Source organism: Rattus norvegicus, chromosome 1 (genome assembly GCF_036323735.1).
Source record: "Rattus norvegicus strain BN/NHsdMcwi chromosome 1, GRCr8, whole genome shotgun sequence".
In the NCBI taxonomy this organism is placed as follows: domain Eukaryota; kingdom Metazoa; phylum Chordata; class Mammalia; order Rodentia; family Muridae; genus Rattus; species Rattus norvegicus.
In genome coordinates this window covers 80,392,027-80,406,927 of record NC_086019.1, presented here as the reverse complement: position 1 = coordinate 80,406,927, position 14,901 = coordinate 80,392,027, and the positions used below count along the sequence as shown (strand labels likewise).

At 41.5% G+C, this 14,901-nt stretch overlaps 1 pseudogene; it reads right to left on the bottom strand.

The window, feature by feature from the left end:
• Nucleotides 1-1,768: 1,768 nt before the first annotated feature.
• Vmn2r116l-ps14 (vomeronasal 2, receptor 116 like, pseudogene 14) overlaps nt 1,769-14,901 on the bottom strand; it is a 35,399-nt pseudogene continuing 22,266 nt past the window's right edge.

Here is a 14,901-nt window from a genome sequence, read left to right as displayed (position 1 = left end):
GGGGAGATTAGTTATTATAATCAATTTGTGTAGAATTCCCTTATAACACAGTTTAAATATCAAATATTTCTTTGAAAAATCATATCTTCCATGAATTTTAAATGAGAAATTGTGGATGGCATTGCAGAATGTGTTCTTTATGGGGACATTGTTAATGATCATATGTCTATGAAGACTAACTTAGGGATGTGATATTTTGTTAATGCTGATACATTTGAGACCCAGTCAGTATCCCATTGTGGGAGGAGAATTGAAAACTAAGAAGATTTAGTGTAGCTGCAAGCACTCAATCTAGTTTTTGGAAAATTTATTTTCTAGGAAGCAGCGTAATCAAAGCATCTGCCTCCATATCCATAGTACTAGAATTTTGTGAGTCCAGGAATTCAATCACAACTGAATACAAAGGGCAAGCTCTAAGAAAAATTAGGTACAAACCACCATCAGGAGTTTTACCTATCCCTTCCAGAACTATAATATAATAGCATGTTAATATATTCACAAACCTATTTAATTAATTTTTTAGTATTTTATTCTTTAATACTTTTTACAGTGTACTCATTATCCCCTTCCCAATTTAATCTTTGACTACTTCCCCACCTCCAAGAGGAAATCCCCACTTCCCCAATCCACACACCTTCTGTCTTAGTTTGGGTCTTATTGCTATGTACAGACACTGTGATCAATGGAAGTTTTATAAAGGACAACATTTAATTGGAGCCAGCTTACATGTTCAGAGGTTCAGTCCATTATCATCAAGGTGGGAGCATGGCAGCATCACAGCATCCAGGTAGGCTTGGTTAAGGAGGATCTGAGTTCTATATCTTCACCTGAATGAAGCCAGAAACAGACTGAGCTACCCCAGGCAGCTATGAGGAGGATCTCCAAGCCCACCCCTACAGTGACACACTTCCTCCATCAAGTCAACACCTTCTAATAGTGCCACTTTCTGAGCCATGCATATGCAAACCATCACACCTTCCCAATCCCTTGTGACTCCTGTCTCTTGGGGTTTAAATGTGTCTTTTTCCACTGAGGCGAGACCAGGCAGCCCTATGTTGCATCTGTGCTGGGAGCCTCATATCAGCTTATGTATGCTGCCTGGTCAGCGGCTCAAATTCGTGGTTGTCCAGGTTAGTTGAGAATGCTGGTATTCTTATGGGTCACCCTCTTTTTCATGATATTCCAACTATCTCCAAATTTGAACAGGGTGCTCAATGGATTCTGTCCATTGTTGGATACAATATTTTTGTGTTTGTGACAAAAAAACTTCTACCTTAGACTGCTGACCAATACAATAGCTTGAAGAGGAACTATAAAAACAGACAGTATTCTGTCACATATGTGCTTCTACTGGAAATCAGATAATGTATTCTGATGTTATCTTTGTTGATTCTTTGTTTTTTAGTCTGATTGATTGTTTGATTCGATAGACGGTTTCTATGTGTTATCCTGTCTGTCCTGGATCTTACTGTATAAAAGATTATAGATTCAAATGCCTTATCAAATGTACTTGAAGTTATAAGGGAGAAAATGTCAATTAAAGCAAAATGTTTAGAAAAATTTTAATACTACATTGGGAATTATATTTCTCACAGAGTAGAATAAACAAGTGAGTGAGTGCAAGATTTTATGGATAATGTATGTAAGATTGGTAGATACAATATTTCTAGATATCATTAGAGGAACTAGTGAGAGTTCTAAAACTAGATTTATGCACTGTAACCAAATATTTGGTGGGTATATAACAACTGTACATTTGACAGAATTTCTAAAATATCTGTTCAGAAACGTGAATCTCCCTGATCTTTTGGATAGAATTTCTCTCTGGTTTCATTAAAATGATGTAAATTTTGGGTGCAAAGATGCATCCAAGCATCCCTGCACTGGATGTCAAAATGGAGAAAATTTCAACAGCAACCATGACTCTGCCCTTGGTGCTATGGTAGACAGGAAGGAACGTGATCCAGACACTGCAGAACACTAGCATGCTGAAGGTCAAGAACTTGGCTTCATTGAATGTGTCAGGCAGATTCTTTGCCAAGAAAGCCATCGTGAAACTTCCAAGGGCCAGGAAGGCCAAATATCCCAGGACACAGTAGAATGCCATAACAGATCCCTTGTTGCACACAATTATGATGTGACCATGCTCAGAATGTTCATCGATATCAACAAATGGTGGAGAAACTGCTAGCCAAATTGCACACAGAGTGCATTGCAACAGGGAACATATGGGAATAATGTAGTTGGGTGTCCCCGATACCAGGAAGTTTCTTAACTTTCTTCCTGTGTCTGTGACTTGAAAAGCCAGAAGCACAGTGATTGTTTTGGCCAGAACTGTGGAAACAGCCACAGTGAATACAATTCCAAATGTGATTTGCTGTAAGATACAGGTACCTCTGTTAGGATGGCCAATGAAGAAAAAGGAGCACAGAAAGCAGAACATGAGTGACATGATTAATATGTAGCTGAGGATTCTGTTATTGGCCTTCACAATAGGAGTGTCATGGTGCTTCACAAAGACCCAAAGTACCACAGCTGTGAATGAAGACAAACAGAAGGCTATTAAGGCAAGAGCCATCCCCAAGGGATCTTCATAGCTTAGAAAAATCATGTCTTTATGAATGCATCTGTTCTTTTCTGTGTTGGCATACTGGTATTCTGGACAATTCATACACAGATCCATATCTGATGTCCAAAGAAAAGTTTAGTTATTATTGATGAAGTTTTTCAAGTAAGGGTGTAGAAAGAAGCATGGCAGTGCTACTTTTGATGCTGACAATGTAATTTCAAGTACATTGCAGCATAGCATTACTTTCAGTTCATTATGTTCATAAATATGTAAGGGAAAAAATCAAGTAATTATTCCTTTGTCTATTTAACTTTGTTGATTATACCATTTTAATGTTATCAGAAGGCAAAGACTTCCAAAACCATTTTCTGTTCTATGTTGCTATCAATTTGATTATTGAACTGAGAGAATATTCCTTCAAAAACCACAATGTTGTTGTGTATATTCTATAAATAAAAACCCTATACTCACTGTTTCCTGAGATCATTAACTATTTTATGAATTCATTCCCTGTGACACATTATGACTCATTCTTTACTGTAACAATACTTATGATAGGTACTTGAGAATTCACTATCTCAAAGTATTGACATAAATATAACCTTAAATTGAAAAGATAGGCTGGGTATATTTGTACATATTTATTTGTATGTGTTCATGTAAAGTAAAATATGCATTATTGAATTAAGGTTATTCCTCTCATAAGTCATAAGAAGATGGTGAAGAATAATAGGAGATATAATATTAATGTTTGAAAAGTAGAAAGCATTAAAGGAATGACCTTCAGATGTACCTTCATATGGCAATAAGTAACCAAAAGTTGTGGTTATTTTTACTGAGATACATGAATATTAGCACTGAAGAAAAAAACAAGGAAAACAAACAAATAAAAATCTCTGTAGATACTTCCTACTAAGAAATATTTCACGTTGATCCCCTTCTTATTTTGAATGCTGAGCATTTTTATCGTTGTCTCATCTCCATTCCTATGTGTCTCAGTGTCTATGAATGTACTCAAGGGTGAAACCAGTATTGACAAAAAAAAAAAATCGACGTTATAATGGAGGAATCCTTGAGCAAGAGTTGCACCCTAGGTGGTTTATCTTAAGCAATAGGATCCAATTCCTAAGTTGTAATATCCATCATATCTACAATATGAACTGTGATTATAATTGAAATGAATTTTATGTCATTTCAGAGAATGTTGATGTGCTTCTTTGGTTTTCAGAATTCTTATCTTGAAAAATGCATTTGCAGAGAGCTTTTATTTGTTAAGTTGCCTAACAAAGAAATTGGTTTAACTATAGATAGAATATTTTGGTCTAGCAGAGAACCTGAGTTCAGATCCCAGCACCAATGTCAGGTGTCTCACAAGTGAACATAAATATAACTCTATGCGTATTGTTTCCTCTTATGTGTACCTGTAAATGCACTATCTATCCCACATACATAACTGTGAGGAGCTGTCCGAGGAGCTGTCCTCACAGAGATGTGAGGAGCTGTCCGAGGAGCTGTCCTCACATATGTGAGGAGCTGTCCTCACAAACTCCATTACAAGATGGCACTGGCATCCGGCAGAACGCACCTAGTAAAAAGGGCAATACGCAGGCGCCTGGTAATGTCCCTACTCAAAGGGACACGTATGTTTTGGTACGTCATCTGGCATAATTGGCAGCGACCAGTCAGAGAGTGACACGTCCTAGGCGAGGATAGTTTCCTATATAAGGGACGGTTATTCCTCACTCTCCGTCTCCGCATTGTAAGCTTATGCTCTCCCTCTCAAGACGCATTAAAGCTTTTCTGTAGTAGGATCCTGTGTGTGCCGCGTCGTTCCTGCTGGCGAGACGAAGCGCGGGACATCTGGTGCCGAAAACCCGGGAAAGACCTCACCATCGTCAGCACCTTTGGAGATCCCTTGGCGACAAGGAGGATTCAGAACTGCAGGTAGATACGTTCGGAGAGGCAGCCCTCTCTTCGACTTTGGTCTGGGGTTGTCGCCTTGGGAAGGATTTGTTGAGGCTATAGTATTTGTCCTGGGAGCCACACTATTCTTTATGTTCTGTTTTCACCGTTTTCGCTGTTAAAAGGACGATCACAGCAGCTGAAGGCGCGTCTCAGTCTCTCGTATATAAGTGAGCTTCGCGCAGCTCCCTTTTACCTTCGATTTTAACTGTTGAGGAACAAGGACGCGATAAGGCCGACGTAGATAAGCGGCACCGTCCGGGGAGTCGCGTGTAAGACTCCCGTACATAAGAGAGCAGCGTGTCCGTCTCTACCCTTTCACCTCACGCCTTGTCAGACGGACGTAGATAAGCCGCCGGCATTCCTGGCCCATCATGGGATCCTCACAGTCTGTGGTCACGGCCTTGGAAACGATTGCCTCATGGAACAAACTTGGAAAAGACCTTGACAGAAAATTGGTGGAAGATGATCTGCGCCTAGGGACCAAAGCTATATGGAAGCTGGTTAAGAATTGTTTAAAGGATGAAACGTGTAAGGCAGCAGTAGTAGAAGGACAGGCCACTCTCGAGGTAGTCCGGGAAAGTCTGTCAGATACCGAACGTAGTGAGAGGTTGGGCACGCGCAAGAAAAAAGACGTCCTAAGAAAGAAAAGGTGCCCTCCCGGTAAGTCCAAAGACAAGGGAGCGTTGAAATTTTCAGATTCCAGCACTTCCTCCTCTACACATAAACCAGGAGGGGGAGCCAGCCTATACCCTGTGAAAGAGCTAGAAGCGCTGAACCTCGACAGTTCTGAAAGCTCTGAAAATAAAACCTTAGACTCAGAGGAGGAGGCTGAGCTAGTGCTGTTAGTATAGCTGTGGCCCTGGCCTCTCCTTTAGAGGCCGCTAAAGCATTTCATGGCAATTTCCATGTCACCTCAGAAACTTTATGCCACCGCTTCTCTATAACTAGAAAAGAGGCACGTGATATAGTCACCCAATGCCAACAGTGCTGCCAGTTCCTCCCAGTTCCTCACATCGGGGTCAACCCGAGAGGAATACAGCCATTGCAAATCTGGCAAATGGATGTTACTCATAATTCTACTTTTGGAAAATTTCAGTATGTGCATGTATCTATAGACACATGTTCTGGCATTCTACATGCCACCCCACTTACAGGAGAAAAAACAACACATGTCATTCAGCACTGCCTTGAAGCATGGAGTGCTTGGGGAAAGCCAAGATGTGTAAAAACTGACAATGGCCCTGCCTATACATCTCAAAAATTCCGTCAGTTTTGTGCTCAGATGCAAGTTACCCATCTGACGGGCCTGCCCTACAACCCTCAAGGACAGGGAATCATAGAGCGTGCTCATCGGACGCTCAAATCATATTTAATAAAACAAAGAAGGGGAATTATGATAGAACTCCCCCCAACACCCCGAGTGGACACTGCTCTGGCCCTTTTTACCTTAAATTTTTTAAATCTTGATGAAGCTGGACAAACAGCGGCTGAGCGACATTGCTCAGAGCCCAAGAGGACAAAAGAATTAGTCAAATGGAAGGATGTATTAACAAATGAATGGAAAGGCCCGGATCCTGTTTTAATAAGATCCAGGGGAGCTGTCTGTGTTTTTCCACAGGACAATGAAAATCCCATATGGATCCCAGGATGACTTACTAGGAGCATCACAGCAAGTGATCAAGAAGGGACTGGGACTCCTGCACCTCCTCACTCTTCTTCCATGGATGTCAGCAACGGTGCAGGGCGAGCTACGATGGGGAATAATGTCAACCTTTCCACTCCCGATGCCGGTGATGTACCACTAACAGGGATTTAGGGTTGGCCTATTTACCTAAGGATCCACAGGTTGAACGACTAAAAGAAAATAGGACTATTCCCCTTAAGGGCAGCCTTTGTTTTGGCATATTCAACAAAACATCTTTTGATCTCCCTTGCATTATGTTATATAATCAATCTTCTGCTTGGTTAAGGGAGGCCACATGGGGAACTGGTGAGGAGGACATTGTGGCTAACGCCACAGTTCTCTATGGTGGTGGCCTTACATTGGGTTAATGGTAGCTGCACTGATCTTACGCCCATGGCGATGCTACTTGGAGGAAAGGGCGAAAAGGGACGGTTGTCATTTTCCTGGACGGGGAACATCAAACCTGCTGCCTCTGTCTGGACAGCTACTCATATAAAATATCGCAGTAGTTACCCGCATGCCTCGCTTTATCCCGATCCCTGTTGATGCCCCGGGGACCATGACCTTATTTAGAGGAAAAAGAGATTTTGGTACTTCTGCAATTATTGCTGGCATTATTGCTACGACAGCAGTCGCTCCCTCGGTTACTGCCTCTGCATTGGCCTTGTCAAATTCAGTACAGACAACCCAAACTATCAACGATTTATCGGCCACCATCTCTGTGGCTCGGGACAGACAGGTCTCAGCCAATACTCAGACATAGGGAGGCCTTATGCTTGTCAACCAACGTATAGATCTGGTCTGAGAGCAATTAGACATTCTATGGCAACTGGCCCAGCTTGGCTGTGAGCAAAAACTCCCATGCCTTTGTGTCACCTCCATATAATATGACAAATTTACCTGAGCTGCTAATCTGTCTAAGAGTCTTTCACAGCATCTGTTACAGAATTGGACCTCGGAGTTTGAACAGACACTTCTGGAGCTGAGAGCGACCATCATTCAAGTAAATTCTACCCGACTGGACCTGTCTTTGACGGAGGGATTGTCGTCCTGGATCACCTCAGCAGTCTCTTATTTCAAGGAATGGGTGGGAGTGGGACTTTTTGGAGTGATCCTCTGCTGTGGATTAGTGTTACTCCTCTGGTTGCTTTGCAAATTGAGATCTCAAACAAGAAAGGACAAAGTAGTGATCGCCCAGGTGCTTGTAGCCCTTGAACAAGGAGCGTCAGCCGATATCTGGTTGACCATGCTCAAGCAACAGGTCGCCGGCTGGACAGCTCTTGCACTCCTAGAACCTCGGTTCATTGCACAGGATTAGAGTGTCCGGCTTGAGCAGCCCATGAGGGGTGACGAGCTTAGCATCGCACAGGGAAGTTCTACCAAATATGCTCCCTGGAAGGCATGTCATATTACATGAGGGTTTCTGCCCCAGTTTTCCCTCCCTCGAAAAATGGCAGTGCGACGGGTCGGGAGTGCCCTGGGTCCCAACAACAGCCTAAGGGTATCTCTCTTGTACAGGTTCGCCAACTTCGTACGAGGATATGACCTCTGTCTTCACCCTCCTATATCTGGGTGTCCTGTTTGCTTAAAAAAAAAAAAAAAAAAACAGAAAGGGGGGAGATGTGAGGAGCTGTCCGAGGAGCTGTCCTCACATATGTGAGGAGCTGTCCTCACAAACTCCATTACAAGATGGCACCGGCATCCGGCAGAACGCACCTAGTAAAAAGGGCAATACGCAGGCGCCTGGTAACGTCCCTACTCAAAGGGACACGTACGTTTTGGTACGTCATCTGGCATAATTGGCAGCGACCAGTCAGAGAGTGACACGTCCTAGGCGAGGATAGTTTCCTATATAAGGGATGGTTATTCCTCACTCTCCGTCTCCGCATTGTAAGCTTATGCTCTCCCTCTCAAGACGCATTAAAGCTTTTCTGTAGTAGGATCCTGTGTGTGCCGCGTCGTTCCTGCTGGCGAGACGAAGCGCGGGACACATAACAATTAATATAATACATTATTTTATGTACTTTTTGCAGAATTCATTGAAATATATATTAATTCTTTTTTTCATCTATCACAATTTTAGTATACTTATTAAAATTATTTTGAAGCAATATGTAATGTTGGAATGTGTGACTTCAAAAGACAACTTCTGAGTAGGTGGCTTTAATAGACTTCAGGCATTAAAGAAATAAACTCAGATTGTTAGGCTTAGTAACAAATTATTTCACTGTTGAACCAATTCACAGGCATTATATGTGTTTTACAGACTTTAATTCGTTATATAAATTTAAGGACAAAGTAATAGAAAAGCTAACCATAAATCTTTTGCATTTTGCCAGCCATAAATAATTACTTTAATAATGGGTATGGTTTGTAATATACTGAATATGAGTCTCGTCATATATTCCACATCATAGGTTAAGTGTTTTGTCTTTTTTATTAGATGTTTTATTTATATACATTTCAAGTATTACCCCCTTTTCGAGTTTCCCACCCATAAATCCTCTATCCCTTCTTTGCTCCCACTTCTATGAAGGTGTTTCCCCACTCATTCATCAATTCCTTTCTGCCTCGCCAACCTGACATTCCCTAACACTGGGGTGTCAATCCTTGGCAGACCAAGGGCTTCTCCTGCCCTTGGTGCTCAGCAAGGCCATCCTATGTTACATATGTAGCTGGAGCCATGGGCCTGTCCATGTGTATTCTTTAGTTAGTGGTTTAGTATATGAGAGCTACGGTTAGGTTGTATCGCTGGTCTTACATGGTCACAAGCACTTTCAGCTTCTTGAATCCTTTCTCTAACTCCTCCATTGGGGACCCCATTCTCAGTTCAATGGTTGGCTGTGAGAATCCACTTCTGCATTTGTCATGTTTTGGCAGAGCCTCTCAGGACACAGCTATAACAGGCTTGGGTAAGCATGCACCTTTTAGAATATACAATAGTGACAAGGTTTGGTTACTATAGGTATATATGGTCTGGATCCCCAGGTGGTGCCGTACCTGAATGGCCATTCTTTCAATCTTTGTTCCAAATTTTCTCTCTACGTCTTCTCCTGTGAATATTTTTGTTGCCCCTTCTAAGAAGGATGGAAGCATCCACTCTTTGGCCATCCTTCTTCTTGAGCTTTATGTCTAATCAAATATATTATAAACCACCTTTATATAGATTCTCTCTTTGCACAGAGGTTCTTATATCATGATACCAAGGCATATAGTGATTCTAGACAACAAAGAGCCAAACAACCCTATTAAAAATGGGGTACAGTGCTAAGCAAAACATTCTCAGCTGAGGAATATTGAATAGCTGAAAAGCACCTAAAGAAATGTTCAACATCCTTAGTCATCAGGGAAACGCTAATCAAAACAACCCTGACAGTCCAACTAATACCAGTCAGATTGGCTAAGGTAAAAATCTCAGGTGACAGCAGATGCTGGCAAAGATGTGGAGAAAGAGGAATACTCCTCCATTGTTGGTGGAACTGCAAAGTGGTACAACCACACTGGAAATCACTCTGGAGGTTCCTCAGAAAATTGGATGGTCTATTACCTGAGGAACCAGCTATACCTCTCCTGGACATATACCCAAAAGATGCGCCAACATACAACAAAGACACATGCTCCAGTATGTTCAAAGCAGCCTTATTCATAATAGCCAGAAGGTGGAAAGAACGCAGATGCCCTTCAACAGAGGAATGGATTCAAAAAATGTGATAAATCTACACAGTGGAGTACTACTCAGCTGTAAAAAATAATGATTCCATGAAATTCATAGGCAAATGGATGGAACTAGAAAATATCATCCAGAGTAAAGTAGTGAAATCACAGGAAAAAACACACGTGGTATGCACTCATTGATAATGGATATTTGCCTTAAAGCTCGAATTAACCAAGTTGCAATCCACAGACCACAAGAAGCTCAAAAAGTAGATTCTCCTACTCCTTCTTAAATTGGGGGACAAAAATATCCATAGGAGGGTATTTGGAGGCAAACTTTAGAGCAGAGACTGAAGGAACCACCATTCAGAGCTTGCCCCACACGTGGCCCACATATATACAGCCACCAAGCCTTGATAAGATTGATAAATCAAATAAGGGAATGATGAAAGGGACTGGATATAGATCTGAGAGAGACATCCAGAGCATGTAAAGTACAGAGATTAGCAGCATACCACTGAACTGAGAACAGGACCTCCTTGGTGGGAAATTAGAGGAAGGATTTAAAGAGCTAAAGGGGCTTACAACCCTATAAGAACAACGTCAACCAACCGGTTCTTCCAGTGGCCAAACCACTACCCAAAGAATATACATGGACTGACCCAGGGCTCCAACTGCATATGTAGCAGAGAATAGCATTGTTGGGGAACCAGTGGAAGGGGAAACCTTTGGTCCTGCCAAGGTTGGACCACCAGTTGCAGGGAAGGTAGGGGGTTGTTAGGTGGGTGGATGGGTGGGGAATACCCGTACGTGGGAGCAGGAGGGGATGAGGCCTCATGGAGAGGAACCCTGGAAAGGGGAAAACATTTGAAAAGACATATATCTAATAATAAAAAGTACACTCCTGTACATGCTAAGTGTCTTTAGCTAAGCAGTATGCGTGAGTCAAGATACCACATTATCCCATGTACAAATATGTGCAAATGTATCAACTTGAAAGATAAAGGCTAAAAAACTTATGAAAGAAAATGGGTTAGCTCTTATCCCCTCATTTCGTGATTCATATCATATCTGGTGTTGAACACAGCCCTCAGAATTTTACAAATTTAGCAGTTTCTCATAAATTTTGAAATACTTTTGACTTCTATACTAATCTTACAGGGAATATTGATTTTGTACCTAGCAGACTCATAATCTAGTCCAGTAAATATTATATTACATTTGGTTTTCCATGGGATCCTATATGTCCATGATGTGCATAATCATATATAGGATGGATATAGTGATGAAATATGACTAATTTAATTTCTTTAAAAATTGTGACTAAAATCTAATGTACATGTTGTTTTACAATAAATTAATTATTGGGGAAAATCTTATAGAATATTCCCTCATAATGCTGTTTTATTTCCTAAAGAGGTTTTTTATTTGTTCATTTGTTTGTTTGTTTTTGGTTTTTGTGTTGTTTTTTTTTTAATTTAATCTGCCATGTACTTTCAATGTATCAACATGCGGGTCAATGAACAAGGTATATGTATTTGTGTATTTTTGGCACAGTTTTCTTAATTATTTTTATATCTACAACTAGTAAATTAGAAAACTGATATATTTTATATTTCCATTTGCCTTTTAGTAGACTTCATAAACCAAGTGGGGCAGAAAAGGAATATATATTTGCAGGATTTATCAGAGCAGCAAACACTCACTTGTTTCATTAGAAATTTCATTGTCTGGACAGGGACTGCAAACAAAACAGCAGGCTGCCATTCCCTCCTTCCAGAATCTTCTGTATCCAGGACGACAATCTGCACTACACATAGATGAAGGCATCTGAGAGAAAAAAATTAGACACATACTAATAATGACTTTTAGGTATTTTTATTATGTTTTATATAAGGATACTAAGAGGTCAATGACCTTGTTTTATTTACACAAACAGATTGACATTTCAGTGTCCATTTTTAATGACCAGTTATGAATTTTGGAAATACACTGAAGAAATGTTGGATAAATTCTGAATGTCTATTAATTCAAAAGTAAGAGCTGATGTTGAGCTGCGTATAAAAGTTAGATATTGCAACCTGATGTATTATAGTTATTTATTTAAAATTTTGCACTAATTATTTTTAACAGACAGAGGGAACATTAATTGGGATATTTTTCTCAGCAAAAACTAGCCTGTCCTCATACCTTTCAAGTATTTTCTTATTTTGTAATTGATATACGAGTACCCATCTTACTGTGGGTTCTATAGCCAGAAAATACTGGGCATTGGAGATCTATTTCTTAATCCCAGTCTCCAGATATTCACACTTGTCTTTCTTTGATTATAAGTCATACAGCATGTCATCCCATCCTCCTCACATTCCTACAATTAAAGTTTAATTAAAACAACAAACAAGTTAGTATTTGAAGACATTTGAAAGAGAAACAATATGCCTTTAAAACACTGATAACAAATATGACCTTGAACAAATTACCATTGGTAAAGCATGAGAGATTGTATGTAAGAAAACAGTGGAATATGCAGCACTGGTTTATTATGGTTGGAAATGATAAAATTCTGTGTAGTGATCTGAAATATGGAGTTTTTCATTAAGTCAAAATTCTGGAAAAGGCTGGATAAAACCAGTAACATGCATTCTTATTAAAATGTTCCCTACCATGATGGTCATGGATTGTAACTGTTCAAAACTATATGTCTCAAATAAATTCTTTCTTCTAAAAGAAAACAATTAAGTAGTCTGAAGTGTATTAAAGATTTGAAGACTTATTCCTATGATTTTCATATTGTTGAAACAGGGTCATAACATGAAGTATCCCTAGATTAATACTCACAAAAACGATGAGAGTATATTTTCTCTTTTTCTTCCATCATTTTCTTTAAGTTTATGTTAACCCTTTGTAAGGTTTAAAAGGCACTTTTGATTTAGGAAACGGAAAAGTGCATAGTTTTGTGATTCATGCTAATTTATTTTAAAGTAGTTTCTCTACATCACTCATAGAAGGTTTTGACTCATGGTATAGGGTAGACTGTCAAGAAACAGACAGTGATTTTCAGACCACTATCTCTAAAGTGCTTACATAAAAAATGAACCAACAAAACTACTTGTCATTATTTCTGACTTTCATTAATAATAATTTTCTCTCCTCGTATTATAGTATTGTTGGTATGTTTTTGAAATAAAATTTCATGTCAATATGTGTTCCTTCTGCGCTGTCACTTGTTTTTTTCTTTTTTTTTTTTCTTTAACTCTCAATGAATTTTGGGCTTGATTAACAGCCATTTCTGAATGTTTATGGAAAATAAGGTAATTCTATATTGTGTGGTGTATTACACTCAAAGAATCTGCATGTGTGGAACCAGGGTTGCATCTCTGGATTAAAATCTATCTGTTCTAAGAAAATGATCCTCTTTTTGTGTGTTATGTTCTTTTGGTGGGTGTTTTTGTCAAGAATTATACCATATAAATCCACCAAAGATATTGGTATATAATTTCCTTTTTCCCTCTTACCACACATTTTAATGTTTTCCTCCAATTTTATGAAAAAAGTTCTCATTTTGTATGTATATGTGTGTTCACACCTTCTGAAGGCACCGAAGAATATACTAAAATATAAAAAGCCTACTTGTCCCGCGGATCCCGGCCCGCATCAGCTCTCTGCTCCCAGACCCGGTGAGAGAGAGACCCAACCGCCTGGTCAGGTGGGCACTCCTGAGGCTGCAGAGCAGAAGAGACCACCAACACTGCTCACCCCTGCCCACATCCCTGGCCCAAGAGGAAACTGTATAAGGCCTCTGGGCTCCCGTGGGGGAGGGCCCAGGAGCGGCAGGACCCCTGCCAGAGACACCGCCGGACCCTGAAGGAAACAGACCGGATAAACAGTTCTCTGCACCCAAATCCCGTGGGAGGGAGAGCTAAACCTTCAGAGAGGCGGACAAGCCTGGGAAACCAGAAGAGACTGCTCCCTGCACACACATCTCAGACGCCAGGGGAAAAAGCCAAAGACCATCTGGAACCCTGGTGCACTGAAGCTCCCGGAAGGGGCGGCACAGGTCTTCCTGGTTGCTGCCGCTGCAGAGAGCCCCTGGGCAGCACCCCACGAGCGAACCTGAGCCTCGGGACCACAGGTAAGACCAAATTTTCTGCTGCAAGAAAGCTGCCTGGTGAGCTTGGGACACACGGAAGCAGAATTTCTCTAGGACCGGGCACATTCTGTGTTTACCGGAAGTCCCACACCCGCGGATCCCGGCACGCAGCAGCTCTCTGCTCCCAGACCCGGTGAGAGAGAGACCCAACCGCCTGGTCAGGTGGGCACTCCTGAGGCTGCAGAGCAGAAGAGACCACCAACACTGCTCACCCCTGCCCACATCCCTGGCCCAAGAGGAAACTGTATAAGGCCTCTGGGCTCCCGTGGGGGAGCGGCAGGACCCCTGCCAGAGACACCGCCGGACCCTGAAGGAAACAGACCGGATAAACAGTTCTCTGCACCCAAATCCCGTGGGAGGGAGAGCTAAACCTTCAGAGAGGCGGACAAGCCTGGGAAACCAGAAGAGACTGCTCCCTGCACACACATCTCAGACGCCAGGGGAAAAAGCCAAAGACCATCTGGAACCCTGGTGCACTGAAGCTCCCGGAAGGGGCAGCACAGGTCTTCCTGGTTGCTGCCGCTGCAGAGAGCCCCTGGGCAGCACCCCACGAGCGAACCTGAGCCTCGGGACCACAGGTAAGACCAAATTTTCTGCTGCAAGAAAGCTGCCTGGTGACCTCAAGACACAGGCCCACAGGAACAGCTGAAGACCTGTAGAGAGGAAAAACTACACGCCCGAAAGCAGAACACTCTGTCCCCATAACTGACTGAAAGAGAGGAAAACAGGTCTACAGCACTCCTGACACACAGGCTTATAGGACAGTTTAGCCACTGTCAGAAATAGCAGAACAAAGTAACACTAGAGATAATCTGATGGCGAGAGGCAAGCGCAGGAACCCAAGCAACAGAAACCAAGACTACATGCCATCATCGGAGC